The sequence below is a fragment of the Oryctolagus cuniculus genome, chromosome 6, assembly GCF_051225735.1.
Source record: "Oryctolagus cuniculus isolate XC-2025 breed Fujian yellow rabbit chromosome 6, ASM5122573v1, whole genome shotgun sequence".
Lineage (NCBI taxonomy): Eukaryota > Metazoa > Chordata > Mammalia > Lagomorpha > Leporidae > Oryctolagus > Oryctolagus cuniculus.
The window spans coordinates 98,223,021-98,239,467 of record NC_142872.1 but is presented as its reverse complement, the minus strand read 5'-3'; the positions used below and the strand labels follow the sequence as shown (position 1 = coordinate 98,239,467).

General features: G+C 38.5%; 1 long non-coding RNA gene across 3 annotated transcripts in view; it reads right to left on the bottom strand.

The window, feature by feature from the left end:
• LOC138849922 (uncharacterized) overlaps nucleotides 1–16,447 on the bottom strand; it is a 277,914-nt gene that overhangs the window by 124,918 nt on the left and 136,549 nt on the right. Inside the window, exons 3-5 of one of the 3 annotated variants that reach the window (XR_016235736.1) lie at nucleotides 5,276–5,306; nucleotides 5,056–5,144; nucleotides 2,841–2,887 (exon numbers count right to left, since the gene is read on the bottom strand). The exons of the other annotated variants lie outside the window; for them this stretch is intronic. This is a non-coding gene — a long non-coding RNA (uncharacterized LOC138849922). Of the gene's footprint in view, nucleotides 1–2,840; nucleotides 2,888–5,055; nucleotides 5,145–5,275; nucleotides 5,307–16,447 lie in introns of those variants that run through there. 3 annotated transcript variants of the gene reach the window in all.

The window sequence follows — 16,447 nt, the reverse complement described above, 5'->3', positions numbered from 1 at the left end:
TCTGTGTAGCTGCAAACTGTTGAAATCTTTACTTAGTATATACTAAGTTGATCTTCTGTATATAAAGATAATTAAAAATGAATCTTTTTAATATTTATTTGACAGGTAGAGTTATAGACAGTGAGAGAGAGAAAGGTCTTCCTTCTGTTAGTTCATTCCTTAAGTGGCTGCTACCACCAGCACTGCGCCAATCCGAAGCCAGGAGCCAGGTGCTTCCTCCTGGTCTCTCATGCACTTGGGCCATCCTCCACTGGCCTCCCAGGCCACAACAGAGAGCTGGACTGGAAGAGGAGCAACTGGGACTAGAACCCAGAGTCCATCTGGGATGCCGGTGCTGCAGGCAGAGAATTAACCAAGTGACCCATGGTGCTGGCCCCTAAAAATGAATCTTAATGAAGAATTGGATGGGAAAGGGAGTAGGAGGTGGGACAGGAATGGGGGTGGGAGGGCGGGTATAGGGGGAAGAACTGCTGTATTTCAAAAGCTATACCTATGAAATTTATATTTATTAAATATTTTATTAAATAAAAGCTTTCACAAAAAATCCTTCCTTCCTTCCTTCCTTCCTTCCTTCCTTCCTTCCTTCCTTCCTTCCTTCCTTCCTTCCTTTCTTCCTTTCTCTCTCCCCCTCCACCCATGCTCTTTCAAGTAAATAAACAAGTTAGGAAAAAAAAAGAGCAAGCTCCTAATGGCATGTTAAACACAACAGGAAATGTGGGAAAACACCCCCTAAGAACACTACATCACATGCATTTTCCAGTGGGTTAAAGAATGTTTAAGCGTTGGGGCCAACGTTATGGTGTAGTGCATTAAGCCACTGCCTGCAGTGTCAGCATCCAATATGGGTGCCAATTTGAGTCTCAACTGCTTCATTTCCAATCCAGCTCTCTGCTGATGCACCTGAGAAAGCAGTGGAGGATGGCTGAAGTGCTTGGGCCCCTGCACCCATGTGGGAGATCTGGATGAAGCTCCTGACTTCTAGCTTCAGCCTGGCCCAGCCCTGGATACGGACATTGTGGCTATTTGAGGAGTGAAGCAGCAGATGAAGAACTCTCTCTCTCTTTCTTTCTCTCTCTCTCTTTCTCTCTCGTTCTTCTCCTCTTCATAACTCTGCCTTTCAAATAAATCAGTGGAACTTAGCAAATAAAGAATGTGTAAGCCATAAGAACCCAGTGAGTAAATAAGAACACATCCATCCTATAAATAATAAATGAGCTGGGTATATAGTTAACTGTGTTAAAATTGCATCAATAAAATTACCAATAACTAAGAAAGCAGAAAGACCAAATATAAATAAAATTCTTCATTCTTACAGTTTACGTTTTTGCAAACGAGTCCTTTTCATTTATTAGCAAAGACAAATGGACAAGCCTGTGTGCTTTGGAGGTCAGAGGGATATGACTCTGTCATATTAGAGCTTACTTGACAAATTGTATGACTTTTTTATTGTATGACTTTTTAACTGTATAGCTCCACACACTTATTGATTTCTCTCCTGTAAAATTGATTTCTGTGCTTCCATCTTCCTCAGAACCACAGGCCTTCAAATCTAGTTCTGCATATAGAACATACACAGTCTACAATCTGAATATTGTCATTATTTTAAAATTAGCAAAGTAAAGACTTAGTGAGACTAGAGAACACTTTCAACCCAGAGGTAGCTGAACTCTAAGTCTAGTTTAGTGCATTTTGCTTTCCCCTTCTAAAGAAAGGCATTCCTACGTTTTTGCTGGCAAAACCATGTCTAATTTTTCATTGTCCTTCCACTGAACACAAGTATTGACAGAATTATGATTACAAACAAATGATACAATTAAGCCACCACTAATTCCCCATTTTCATTCACAGAAAACATTTATTTCAATAAGGGAGAGACTGATTAACATGAGACTATTGAGTGGAGAATTTTCACTACATTTTCAATCAAAGAATAGTGTTGAAATGTTTAATTTAGATTATTAGGTCTTTGAAAATATTAAAAAGATCTGTCCTGTGGGCCCCTGGACTGCAGGGACCACTGGATTCTAAGTCATCATCTGAAGACACCAGGTTCTTTGTTGTTAAATACCAGAAGCAGGAAGTGTGATTGTGCTGCCCGTGAGAAAGCACCACCTTGAGGGAGAAATCCTTTCATATACCATCTAAATCCCTCCTGCTCCAGTGTAAACCCATTTCCTCTTCTGGCCTCAAGAGAAAGGGGAACAGCTGCCAGCCGTCTTTTAACTCTTCCTTTGTGACCCAGGGGACTGGTCCTGCCTTACTGTCAGTGCACCACACTGTGAGCCACTCTGGACAAATTCCTGACAAACTTGAGGTTTGTTATCCCTTCTCTCATTTCCCAACATAGTTTCCAGGTTCTCTTTGTGTTATGCAAGTAGGGATTTAGATTCTGGAGACCAGGACATAAAAGTTTCAGACTTGCAAAGTATCTCACAGGACTGCTTGACTTCATGCAGCACTAGGCTGGAGAAGGCAAATCTGATACCATGATAGCTGAGACTAATATCTGTTGCTGCTATTCCAATTGCATTTGGTACTTCTGGAAATTCTTGCCTTGGGTCACAGTTATATTACCAGCTGGGGTCAAAATACACCATATGAAGGATTCATATTTCTATCTAATTCATTACACTGATGGCTTTTATGGAAGCATCTGGAATTGGGTATACTAGGAGGATTCATAGGGAATCCATTTGGAACCATGACAAAATTGTTGTCCATTGATCAATCAAATCCCGCTGGCTGATCAAGCAATGACATTTCTAGTTCCCATCAAGTCCACATATAATGTCCCATTAATAAATAAAATATAGATGCAAAAATAATATTTAAGCTCATACCTGGAGATGTGTAGGACAAGTCCCAGGAAAGCATTGGCTCCATCTCCCTATACCCCAAAATAAATCAAAAGCCATGTTTGCAAAAAAAAAAAAAAAATCTCTGATTGTGTTGCTTTGGATCTCTAAGTCTGAAATATCAAATAATAGTTATGAAAATATTTAACATAAATTCTAATCTTTTAGGCAGCTACTTAATAGACCTCCCCAACTATTTACTATTTCATCAAGAAAAACAAAGCAAGCATTCCAAAATATATAGATTCCAACTCATAGGAAAAAAATCAAAAAGAAATGATAACAGTAACATTATATTCAGTGAGCCTAAATACTGTAAAGGTCAAATTTCTAAGAGATGCATGTATCAAATTGCAATCAATAATGTTAATTGGTTCCGTAAAAACTGCATATTACAAAACTGTCTTTCCTCTAAAACCTTAATTTTTACAATTTTCAAATCTTTTTGTCACTTTATATTTTCCTTTGACTTCTAAACCTCCACAAATAGCCTTCTTTGTTTATTATTTCAACCATTAGAACAAATATTGGCTGAAAAAGATCTGCTAAAAACCAAAGCTATTAGGATGGCATTCCTACTGAAAAAAAAAAAAAAGAAAAAGAAAAATTGGGGCCAGTGCTGTGGTATAGTGGGCTAAACATCTGCCTAAGATACCAGCAACCCCTATGGGTGCTGGTTCAAGTTCTGGCTGCTCCTCTTTCAATCCATCTCCCTGATGATGATCTGAGAAAGCAGTAGTATATGGCCCAAGTGCTTGTCCCCTGCACCCACGCGGGATACCCAGAAGAAGCTACTGGCTCCTGGGTTCAGATTGGCACAGCTCCAGCTGTTGTGGCCATATCTCGGGAGTGATCCAGTGGATGGAAGACCTCTCTCTCCATCTCTCTCTCTGTCTATAACTCTGCCTCTTAAGTTAATAAATAAATCTTTAAAAAAAAAAAAGGAAAAGAAAGAAAGAAAGAAAAGTCTCCTGAAGGAATAGAATTCAGAATGCAAATCCAGAGAATTCAGGTGGATTAAATTTTGTAAATCATCAGTCTCCATTTTAAGGGAGCAAATTCCAGGTCTATTTACAGTTCTAAATCCATCTAATCACAAAGAGAAAGTTTATGTTGTGACTGTTTTTATGGCAAAGTAGCAAATTCATTTCTGCTGCCAACTAAAATAAAACAAGAATAACTATCTTGGTGCAAATATAATTTTATGATACTTAGTAACCACTGATAAATACATGTATAACCACATAATTCACCCTCTATTATTAGCCAAAATTTTCTAGGTTACTCATGGTCTTGTAAAACCTAAACCTTTTATCACAACATGTAGGACACCTGCCACCATTTCTATCTCATGTATCAATATTCTCAATATCTTCGATGCTTCAGGTATAATGGATTGTTTCCAGCTCCCCTAAATACAGTGTTTTCTAAGGTTTCTGTGTTCTATAAAAATCCCGCCCCCCCCCCTGCCTTCTCTCCCAGGTGAACCCTCTTCAACCAAGGCTCACACCTCCACTTTATACTTGGCTTTCCTGAGTAGTCTATCCTCTCCTCCCCTCCTTGGGTCAAGACTGAATTCAATTCCCCCCCTTCATTCTTGTACAGTGTTCCGTCTTATCATCACTTTCTGTCTTTCCTACCAGATGGAAAATATCATGGGATTGCAGCAGGCTGGTGATCTTCTGGTAGCAGGAAAAGCATGTGGGTCAGCTCCTGGGGGAAACTTGTTGCCTCTAGGGCAAGGCCTTTGTAGTGTTTTCTAGTTCTGGGGATGGTAGCTTGTACAAGGGGAGGGTGAGCCACGGGCATAAACTCTGCAGGATTAGAGGATTCTATAGGGCCAATATCCTCAGTGTCAACCATTTGGATGTCCTGTCCCAGCCCGTTTCCGGGTCCCAGGTTTTCTTATCAAGGGCTTTGACCTTAAAATGGTAGACTGGCCTTGGCTGAACATTCAAAAATCTCTGGAGCTCTGTAACTCTATTAGATCATCACTCTGTTGCTTAGCTACCTCTGCTCTTGCACCACATCAGAGAAGAACCTCTCTGTCAGCCTGTGACTATTTGTTAATGGCCCTCACTTTCTCATTATCTCTCTGTGGGGCATCTACACAACTTAGCAATAACTAGCTGACTCCATTGTTTATGTAGGCATCCTACTAAATGCAGGAATCATCACATCTGTAAATATTCTACAATACCTGGACAATTTTCAAGGTCACCACCTGCAAAATCTGGAGCAAGGGATTATCTGTAGCCTCCACACCACTTCTGATGGCATTCTCTTCATCTGCCAGGGAATGATAAATCCAGGTCCAAGTTAGCACTTTAGGACACATCTTAATCCATTTTGTACTATTTTAATAGAATATCATACATTGGATAATTTATAAACAATAAAAGTTAATCTGTCTCACAGACCTGGTCCAAGATTCCACATTTGGTCTTCTTGCTGCATCACCATATGGTGGAAGGCAGAGGCCAAGTGAGCATATGAGAGGACGAGGGTGGGGATGGTTGTGGGTGGGGAGAGAGAGAAACAGAACCCTTACAATAAAGAATACACTCTTACAATCACAGTATTAATCAAATACTGAGGGCAGAGCCCTCCTGACTAAATCTCTTCTTAAAGTTCCCACTTCTCAAAAGCATTGTATTGGGGATTAATTTTCCAACACATGAACTTTGGGTGACACAAACTATTGCAGGACCTTTGAGAAGTAGATTCTGAAGTGAAATTATATATGCAAGATAGTTACCAGGTAAATATCTACTATAGAAAAAGCTGCAGAAGTTAGGGTTAGGTTTTGGATCACAATGTATATGTGGCTCCTGTAAAAAAAGAGAAGGAAGGAATGTTGAGTAGGAAGAGCAACAGTCAACACTGAAGTTTGAAAAGTTGAGGCAAGTCACACATTGGGCAAGAGTAGGCCTACCTGTCAATGTGTGGGACATTCATTGGTTATGAGCAGCACATGGGAAGCACATCCCAGTCAGATACACGGTGGTAGGGTCATGGTTGGCACCTGAAGCTATCCTTAACATATTCCCCTAGTAGAGCAATGAAGGGCATATTTTTCAGCCACCACACTCATCCAGTTGCTAAATGACTGGCTTTACTATAAAAACATAGGCAGTTCTCACTGTACATTCATAACTGAAAGGAATTCCTATATGTATTCATTTCAGTTATGAATATTTAGCTAATCAAATATATTACTGTTATTCAGTGGCAATAGTCTTCCTCCAGAAGTCCTCCAACAAATTTCAGTTACCACTTTATTAATCACGAGCAATTAACAATAACAAACTTTTCTGCTAGCTTTTAGTCTATAAATCATTGCATAAATAACAAATGCACATCACAATCAATGACTACTCATGCCATCTCTTTCAAAGTCTTATGGTGATAGATCATTATGCATCAGTTTTTCAGTTCATACACAGTCAACAAAGCATGTACATGTATTTCCTCCCTGTCTCCCAGTGATGAAACCATGTAACACTTACATAAATAGATCATCAGAAGAGGGAATTGTGCAACAAATATGAAAATGAGGCAAAAGAAGTGACAATGCCAAAGTTAAATTTGAGTTGAATGTACATAAAGTCATAGAGGAAACAGTTGATATGATCATGTCGACACTGTTACTATTGGAGAGGCTCTAGATGTGAACCAGAGGAACAGTGAAGATGAACTAATTGACTTCAGTGAGGAAAGTGGATGCAGTGAAAAGAACAAAGATATACCAGAGGAACTGATGATGTTAAGAACTTCACCTTTTGGTGGACATTTGTTTAATGGTTAAACATGCAAGTTAGGACATCCCTATCCCATATCAGAGCACCTGGGTTTGTTACCAGGCTCCAGCTCCTAAATACTGTTTCCTGCTGATTGAGACCCTGGGAAGCAGCAATGAAGATTTAAGTACTTGGATCCCTACCACTCACACTAGAATTAGATCCTGGCTCCTGGCTTTGGCCCTCAGTCTCTATGGTAGGTATTTGGGGAATAAACCTGCAGCTGAGAGGTCTCTCTCTCTCTTTTTCAGAGATATTTCACAATACTTAAAGTACAAGGAGGAGAAATTAATTCAAACTTAGAAAGGAATGTGATTATTATTCACCCAGTAGTATAAGTTACACAGTAAAATGGTATAAAAACACTTTCTCAATGTTTCTAATTATTTAAATTACAATGTACTACAGAAATAGTACTTTAACCATATATTTTTCATTCCCTTAAATATTTATAAAGTAAAAGAGTTTTCAGTGTTTTGTTAAGAACAATAATAAACTTTTGCCACTGATAATTAAGACTGCTTTTTATGGTGTTAGTTCATACAAGCATTCTTATGGTCCTATCTAAAGCAAAGACTGCAAAAAATACAATGCCATTAACTTGACTATACGTGCTTTGTCTCACTAATTAAGTAACAGTCACTAATGATTTGAATAACTAGGTAATACAAAATATGTTATCACAATTAAACACAGAAAACTAATAAAATTAAAATATTCAGCAGTCTTCTATGCCATTTATCCAAGTGTTAAATTATAGCAATGGAAAAAGTTGCCCTAACATCTAAAAATTATCACTACAGAGCCACTGCAGAATTCTGAGGGTTCAATAAGCAGCTGGCAAGCATTTCTAGTAATTTTCCCTAGCTACTAAGTGCAAAAACACTTTGTCAATGAGTACACGAGATCGGGCAGCAAATCACAAGGCCCTCCTCCAGAGGTACACGTTAAAAAGCCCTTCACAGCTTCTGGTTATTATCAAGTCATTCTCTCCAAACCCTGCTCCCCTCCCCCCCCCCCAAAAAAAAGGCTGGAGAAATTACAGAAGCTAAAGAGAAGCATGGAGCATGGACCCTGACAAGAACAATAGAAATAACCCCACACAAAGAATATCCATGGTAAACATCTGCTGAAGGTGCAGACTCTGTTACACTAAAGAGTAGGAACTGAACAGGTGCAGCCTTGCAGAGGGGAGCTGACGAGGCAGTGAAAGGACAAGCTGGAGGGAGTTGTTTAATTTCTGCTTTCCTCTACCAATATTGATTCGGCATAGTCATTGCCCATCCATTCCCCAAAAATGAGCACAGACAGCCCAAAATATCAGGACCAGTGCCCTTCCATATCAGGGCAGTTCTGAAGCTCAGTTTATGACAACAGTTAATGAAAGGAAGTAGTGGATGTCAGCTGATAGCTGCCTTTGGGCATTCAATTGTCCAACCCCATCCCCTCCCAACTTGCATGGTTGGCCAAACACCAGCCAGGCAGACTGCAGTTCTTTGTGTCATATCTCCCTAAATGTGGCAAGCAGAAAACCTGCCCAAGAGAGTTGCCCGTGCAGTGGAAACAAAGGGGTCATCAACAGTGGGCTGTTGGTATGTGGGCCTCTTCTCGTTGAGGCTCACCCTGTTTCTTCTCTTCAGACTCACCAGAACAGGAACAGTGTAAGGCATGGACATGAGTTCCTTCAACATATGTTTTATGATGGAGTAGCTGATTCCTTCAGGGACTGTCACAAGTCCACATAACTCAAGAGACAAAGTTGAATACACACTACTGAAGCAGGGTTGTTAAAATCAGGAATTTTAAATATCCGGATAAGTACTCATATATTTAAGAGAGAGACTTTGGAAAATATTTGTGACATGAATTATAAGTCAGAAATAATAAAGTAGAAATATTAGAAATATGAAGTACAAACTCTGACCTAAAGAACATGACAGTTGAGACAAACAGTAGGACAGGTACAGCTGAAAGACCTTAATGAACTTGAAAGTGTAATTCAGCAATTCTCTAAGTAAATATAAAAAGAAAATCACACAAAAAAGTAATGTATACTCAGGATAGACATAGAAGTGATAATGGGTGCACAATAGGAGTTCCAGAAAGAAATAATATAAAAAGAAAAATATATTTTTAAGTTTTTTTACCATGCATGTCTTCCCATAGATTTCTAAATGAGAAGTAATATTTTATTTATTTATTTGAGAGGTAGAGTTACAGATAGAGAGAGGGAAAGACAGAGAGAAAGGTCTTCCATTCACTGGTTCACTCCCCAAATGGCCACAGCAGTCAGAGCTGGGCTGATCTGAAGCCAGGAGCCAGGAGCTTCTTCTAGGTCTCCCACGTGGGTGCAGGGGCCCAATCACTTGGGCCAACTTCCACTACTTCTCCAGGCCAAAAGCAGAGAGCTGGAGCAGAAGATGTGCATCTGGGACATGAACCAGCGCCTATATGATATGCCAGCACCACAGGCAGAGACAGCCTACTATACCACAAAGCAGACCCCAGAAAAATATCTTTTGAAAAAATAAACACATAAACTTCTAAAATTAATTTTAAAAAACCTTCAGCTAGAACTTATGAAGCACAGGCAGATCTAATGAGTGAGACTGAAGAATATCAAATTCAAAAGACATTCTAAAATTTACATAGTTGAATAACAAATCATCTACAACAGAAAAATATTTATATCAGGCTTACTAATAGCAATTCTGTACTGTGGGAGATTCTGTGCCTAGCTGGGGGATTGCCAGCCTAGCCCTTGCAGGAGGTTAGGAGGGCGTGGCACACCATGCCTCCCAGGATGGCCTAACTCCTGGCAGGAGGCAGAGGCCCCAGGCACATTTCCCCCACCCTGCTCCCTGTTGTAGGACCTTGTAATTACCAATCAGGTAAACAACTCCCAGGTGTGGTCCATTAGGACCACCTGGAAAGCTACCATAGCCTATGTGACTTTCAAGCTGATAAAGCATAGTGGCACCAATATCGTCTCTATCCTATAGAATTAATGTTGCCCTGAATTAGCTACACCCCTTCTGCCTGCCCTTTAAAAGGTATGCTATTTCAAACTGTTGAAATCTTTACTTAATGTATGCTAAACTGATCTTCTGTATATAAAGAGAATCGAAAATGAATCTAGATGTGAATGGAAGGGGAGAGGGAGTGGGAAAGGGGAGGGTTGCAGGTGGGAGGGACGTTATGGGGGGGAAGCCATTGTAATCCATAAGCTGTACTTTGGAAATTTATATTCATTAAATAAAAGAAAAAAAAAAGGTATGCTATTTCATTAATAAACGGACATGTTCATCAAAACATGTCTCCAGTGCTTCTTGTCGAACAATGCCGTCACCACATCATCCCACAGTGCGCAGGCCACGCAGGACGAGCCCGCACTGTGCTAGATAGTTAATACTCTTATATATTAAATGGAAATAATTTGATCTCAAGCAAAATGTCACTAAAATGAGAATATATGGTAAAAATATTCAATGCCATACCATTCCTCAGAATACTTGCCATTCAAAGAGCCACCTTAAAGATACTCAGAAAAATATTTAGATAATATAAATAGAAAAATTTAGAAGATATTATATGAGTTCATGAATTACAGCAATATGTAATTAAAATTCTAGACAATATCAATAGGGTGCAGTGTTGGAAGACACAGTATTTATCTTTTTAAACTTGATAAACTTAATTCAATAATAATGAATAGATTTGAATATAAGTTTGAGTCAGGTAGACACAAGGACGAAATTGTAAATTGTAATTTTTAAAACTTAGAAGGACATTTGAACAATCTTAATAGAAAAAACAAAGGAAAGAAAGAGGGGAAAAAAATAAATCCCAACGTAAATTAATTACAATAAAAGTATCAAATTCAATATTTACAAGAACAAAATTCTGGCAATGGCTAAAAAATAAACCCCAACAATGCAGAAGTCTTGTCTAAAAAAGATCACATATAAAATAATACACAAAAGACTGGCACTGTGGTGTAGCTGGTGGGGCCGCTGCCTGTAGTGCAGGCATCTCCTATGGGCTCTGCTTCCAGGCCTGGCTGATCCACTTCTGATCCAGCTCTCTGCTATGGCCTGAGAAAGCAGTAGATAATGGCCCAAGTCCTTGGGTCCCTGCACCCAGGTGGGAAGGGAAGCTCCTGGCTCCTGGCTTCGGATCGGCACAACTCCGGCCATTGCAGTTAATTGGGGAGTGAACCAGTGGATGGAGAACATCTCTGTCTCCTTCTCTCTCTGTGTACTCTGACATTCAAATAAATCTTTAAAAAAATGATAAACAAACACAAAATAAAATTAACTGTAAAAGACTAGGAAAAGATGCATACATTAGCAATCCTAGTACATAATAGAAATGTTGAATGCTAACAAAAAAAAAAATGAAAAAATATGTCATTATAAACTTACCTGGACAGCTTCAAAACAGTAAAAGAAAAACCTGACAGAATTTGAGGTAGAAAAATCAACAATGATAGCTAAAGATTTCATCAGATCTCTATCATAAGCCAATAGATCAAGTGAACAGAAACTGAACAGAGATACAAAAGAAATGACTGACATAAGAAGCTCAAACTGTGAAAGGACACTCACAGAATATTTATAAAAGCAAACTGAATTAGCCTCATAGAAAACCCTAAATTTAGGACTAAATAAACCCTAAATGATAATTAATATATCAGATTTGCTTGTTTTCTTCCTTATAGCACAGTAATGTCATATTAGGAATCAGATGATACTTCCAAAACTAAAAAAGTTAGAAACTGATATGTTTATAAATACATCATTCAGCAAAAAGTGAATTCACATAGGAAATTTAGAAATATAAAGAGATCACTACTGAGCAACTTTTCGTATGACCTGACACTTAACAGAGATGTGGGACAAATTCCAAAGCTGACCCAACATAAATTCCCATTTCCTTGAATTTATTAACTCCAAATATGTTATAGAACTGGGTGAAATGACGAAGGCCATGGCAAACAGTCTCCTTAGTGGAGATGAATCCTGATGGTTACATCTTCCTCCCAACCTACTTTATAAAAGATCAAATAAGTCTTGTTAACTACTTTATGTATTATATACATTATAATATATGGAAGACATTTTAATAAGCTTTCTCTTTCTTTGGGGTCTTTCACAGGAAATGCTAGTTCTTCATGGATCAACACAATATTTCAGAAAACCTATAGTCTTGTAGTTTTTATGCTAAATTAATAGCAAGTTAAAACTAGTTTTATAAAAATCAGCAATAAAGTGAATACAATATGCAAGGATTTGGTCACACAGGAAAATCATAGGACATTTTTACTGTTTGTATAGAGAATGAAGAAGAAACAAAAGGAACTATTAGAAAGAAAGCTATGATGCCAGACTGTAAAAGTGAAAAAGTGAAAAATTAATGTGTTGGAGACAGAAAAAGTCATAAGACATGAAACACTAAAATGATAGCACATAAATCATGCTGGGAAGAGAATTTATTCAACTCCTGAGAGATATCATTCAAAATAAATACTAAAAAGAAATTTTAAATAGCCAAAGACCCTGATGAGACCAGTATTCATTTGTTCTTCCTTCATTCCCTCTGACCTATACTTTGTTTTTCTAATCAGAGATATTCACAGCCTTCTATGGAGTTAAATTCATTTTTCTTATATTCATATTAGTTGTCTACAGGGAAATTTTTGACCTATAGTCCAAACTGTCCTTGTCTCTGTCTACTGCAAATACAAAACTAGAGAGTTCACCATGTTCTAGTTTTCATATGAACCTGAACCTGTGATGAATTACCAAACCAGGGAAATAGAAGATCTTAGTCACATTGGTATCATTAAAAGTAAAACAAGAACTGGAGTTACACATGTATAATTTCTTGAAAGGCATTCAGAAGGCTACTTTCATGAAGGCCACATATAACTCTGAACCAGGACTTGCTAATTTCCTTCTCAAATGAATACCTGCAGAGTACCATAAATCCCCCACATTTTGACTGTGTGTGTTCTTACAAAAGACTGACAGAAATAGCAAAAACAGCTCAGCTGCTTCTGAAATGAACAATTAAGCACAGTATTTACTTCCTTAATGCTAAATAGACTTGCACACTGAATCCAACTATCGCCACAATTTATGAGCACTTTTGTATTAATTTCTATTTACAAACTGGACAGCCCCATATCTTTAAGTATAGGTAACAAACCATTTGAATAACACCTTCCTGGGGCTGGCACTGTGGCATAGCAAGTAAAGCTGCCGCTTGCAGTTCCAGCATCCCATATGGGCACCGGTTCGAGTCCCGTCTGCTACACTTCTGATCCAGCTCTCTGCTATGGACTGGGAAAGCAGTAGATAATGGCCCAAGTCCTTGAGCCCCTGCAGTCGCGTGGGAGACCTGAAAGAATCTCCTGGTTCCTGGCTTCAGATTGGCACAGCTCCTGCCGTTGCGGCCAATTGGGTAGTGAACCATTGGATGGAAGACCTCTCTCTCTCTCTCTCTCACTCTAATCCTCTCCTCTCTGTGTAACTCTGACTTTCAAATAAATAAATAAATCTTTTAAAAAAAGAATAACAGCTTGGTGGCTTGAAAAGGTTAATGCTTGTTTCTAATGCTTAACAACAGGAAGTAATTTCAGCAAAAGATGATAGGGATGGGTGATTTTATGATATTTAAAAATAAATTTACGTAAGTAATTTCTACCTTGCTCATCCAACTCATCAAAATAGCTCAAACACCTGGGTGATAGTTAGCCCCCTTTAGAGGGTTATTTGAACCCCTTAAAGTATGTGAGAGAAAGCCCTTCCTAATTAAATAAGACCAACTGTTGGTGACAGTTCCTTGGGACTGGCTGTGTAGAACAGGACCGAGGCTGACTTCACTGGTCAAGAAATGTAAGTGATTTCATGTACTGCCTCTCCAGTGGCCTGAAACTCTAGATATGAACAACCACTCTTTTACCCTCGAAGTACAGAAGTAGATATTTCCCTTCTTTTCTAAAGAAAGCTGACGGAGGACGGGAAAACCCAGGATGTGCATTTATGATTTTAGTAGCCTAAATCAAGGCATGGGGTGTGCCCCCAGCTACTTCACACAGAAGCAAGCACTTAGGCCTCTCTAGATCACAGACACCCTGAACTCAGGAGAACTAGGATGGGCCGTGGAGCAAACAGGGAGCGTGGTACAACTAGGGACGGCCCTTCTTAGGTCCACCCACTATGGCAACCACGTTCATCAGTATTCTCAGAACAAAGGCCACCCTGGAGGAAACCACACACCTTCCTCCCAGGCCACTAAAGCAAAAGTATAGACAAATACGTCTGGGAATCGGTTCTTCTTGCTACCATAAATTACTCAGCACTTACTATTCTCAGAATGTGTTGCATACAACTTCCAAGTGAAAACTTTTTATTGCCTTCTAAAAGTGATTCGGGAAAACATCCAAATCCTCCCTGACTAGAGGCTACTTAAAGTCCCATGTTATATGCTAAGTGCATTTCCTCCTTGCATGCATTAATCGCACGCATTAACTAACGTGATCTTAGTTAAAGACACACGGGTCAAATGTATCATTCCCCCACTATACTGCACTTTCAGAATTGCATTCGTCCAGCCATTACCTGTTTTAAACTTCTTCCATTTTACCTTCCTTTGACTCTGCCTTTACATTATAGACATGGGTTTTCTCTCCCTTAAGATAGTTTATTTTTTGTTTTCCATTTCCCCAATCATTAAAATTGTGTTATTTTCTTAATGACCCACCTAAGCTCTTCAGCCTGGGGCATTCATATGTATTTGGCATGTAATAAAACCTATTCAATCGCCCCTGGAACAGGTTATGGTATGAAGTCTGATGCAGTTTCTTATTCTCAGTTGCCAGAGCCGCCCATGATTTGAAAAGGAAGTCTGTAACGCAGAATGATTTCAAGGCCAGGACTTACATTAAATTAAAGGAAAGAATGTGTCAAAGGATTTCTCACCAAGGTCTAGTACAAGAGCAGGGGAAATGTGCTGTAGCTATGGGAAACTAGAGGGAAAGCTTCATAGGAGAAGCCAGATTGGGAGAAAGTTCCTCGCCCTTGCAGTGACAATTTTTTCATTGAGATGTGAAATTTAAATTGTTTTACACTTAAATTTTTAAATTTGAAACTATTGTCCCACTACCTTAATGGCTCAACAAATTTGTGAAACTATGAGAACTTTAATTCCTTCACTATACCAAGACAATTTAAAAAAAAGGTTCTGAAATTAAACAGCTTGAATCCCCATTAACAAAAGACAAATAGAATAAGCCCTGATTCTTAGGGCTTATTGTTTGAACACGGTCACTCATCTCGGTGTATGCACAGTAGTAGGGACTGAGCTAATTTAATGGAACTAGTGGACAGGGTGACACTAGTGTGGGTGAAGGTGCTTGGTTTTCAGATAAAGTTGCTCAGAGTGGAAATCAGTGTTAAGGAACACCTGGTATGACTCCCAGCAGCGCATTAGTGAGAAACTTGAGAAAGAACCACTTTCAGAACCACTAATGAGCCCCAGGTGAAAACCCCATTAACTAGAAACCTCCTTTTTTTCCCCGAAATTTCAAATGTTTTGATTGATGGACAAATTGTTTAGAATTCCTAATTTTCCACTACATTCAAACATATCCTTTGTTTTTCCACCCAATGAAAACATTTTCTGCAGTCACCACAAATGTGTATCCTTAGTTATAGAAAACACCAGCTTCTATTTGGGTATCCACCTGGTGAGACAAATATACCCATTGTACATTTGAGTCTGTCGAAAGTTTATGATCCAAAAGAATAAAACAGGGGTAGTTTTTGAGTTTAAGGACACACTGTTGTTGTATTTTCTTATATTTGCTACACTGGACAATAATTCAAGTGTTCCAATATTTTAAAAATAAATTGCCTACTTATATTTGTAATTAAATTGTAAAAATGTGACTGTGAAGTCTCAGGCGCTGAGAACCACAGACTATCAGGAAAAAGAGCCGAAGTGTAATTTATTGTTCTTTAGCATCATTCATTCAACATAGATTTATCATGCATGCTGTCATAGTACATGAAGAAGGACTAGAAGTATACAAAAAGAATTAAATCATACTTCAAATTTTTAGTAAAGCAAGGTTTTCACATACATATATATATACACACTAAGATTTTGATCTTTGGCTATTTTTACTTTAGCTCTTATTCATTTTATTTTAGCTATTCATTTTAAAAAGTTATTAATATGACACCTGTTGCACCTGTGTAGCATACCAATGAATAAAACAAATATGCTCAGTGCATTCATGGATTTTATAGCACAGTGATTTTGCTAAGTGCTGAACAGAGAAACAGAAAATGCCATCATTATGACTAAGTGCCACAAAGCAAATGTCTAGAGTACAATGAAAATATATAAATAGAGGGGCTTACTTATGACTGAGAAATCAGGGAGGATTTTTTGAGGAATTAACATTAAGTTAAATCTTGATAGAGAAAAGAAGTCAGAAGGAAGGAAGAAAGGAAGAAAGAATTCTCCATATAGAGGAGAAGGTTTTGCCTAGGCCCCAAGGTGGCAATGAATTCAGAAGCAAACTCCTGGAAGAGAAGAGACAAGAACCCCTGCAACAGTTTGCATTCTACTACCTTTTAAGAAACATGTACTTACCATGTTATAAACTTTTCTGGATATTCAAGTCATCATTTTAATCATTAATGAGTATGCTGTGCTAACAAACTGTGCCTTCAAGAGTTGTAGAGATGCCCCTGAAATAAATGGTTCCAAATAATCATG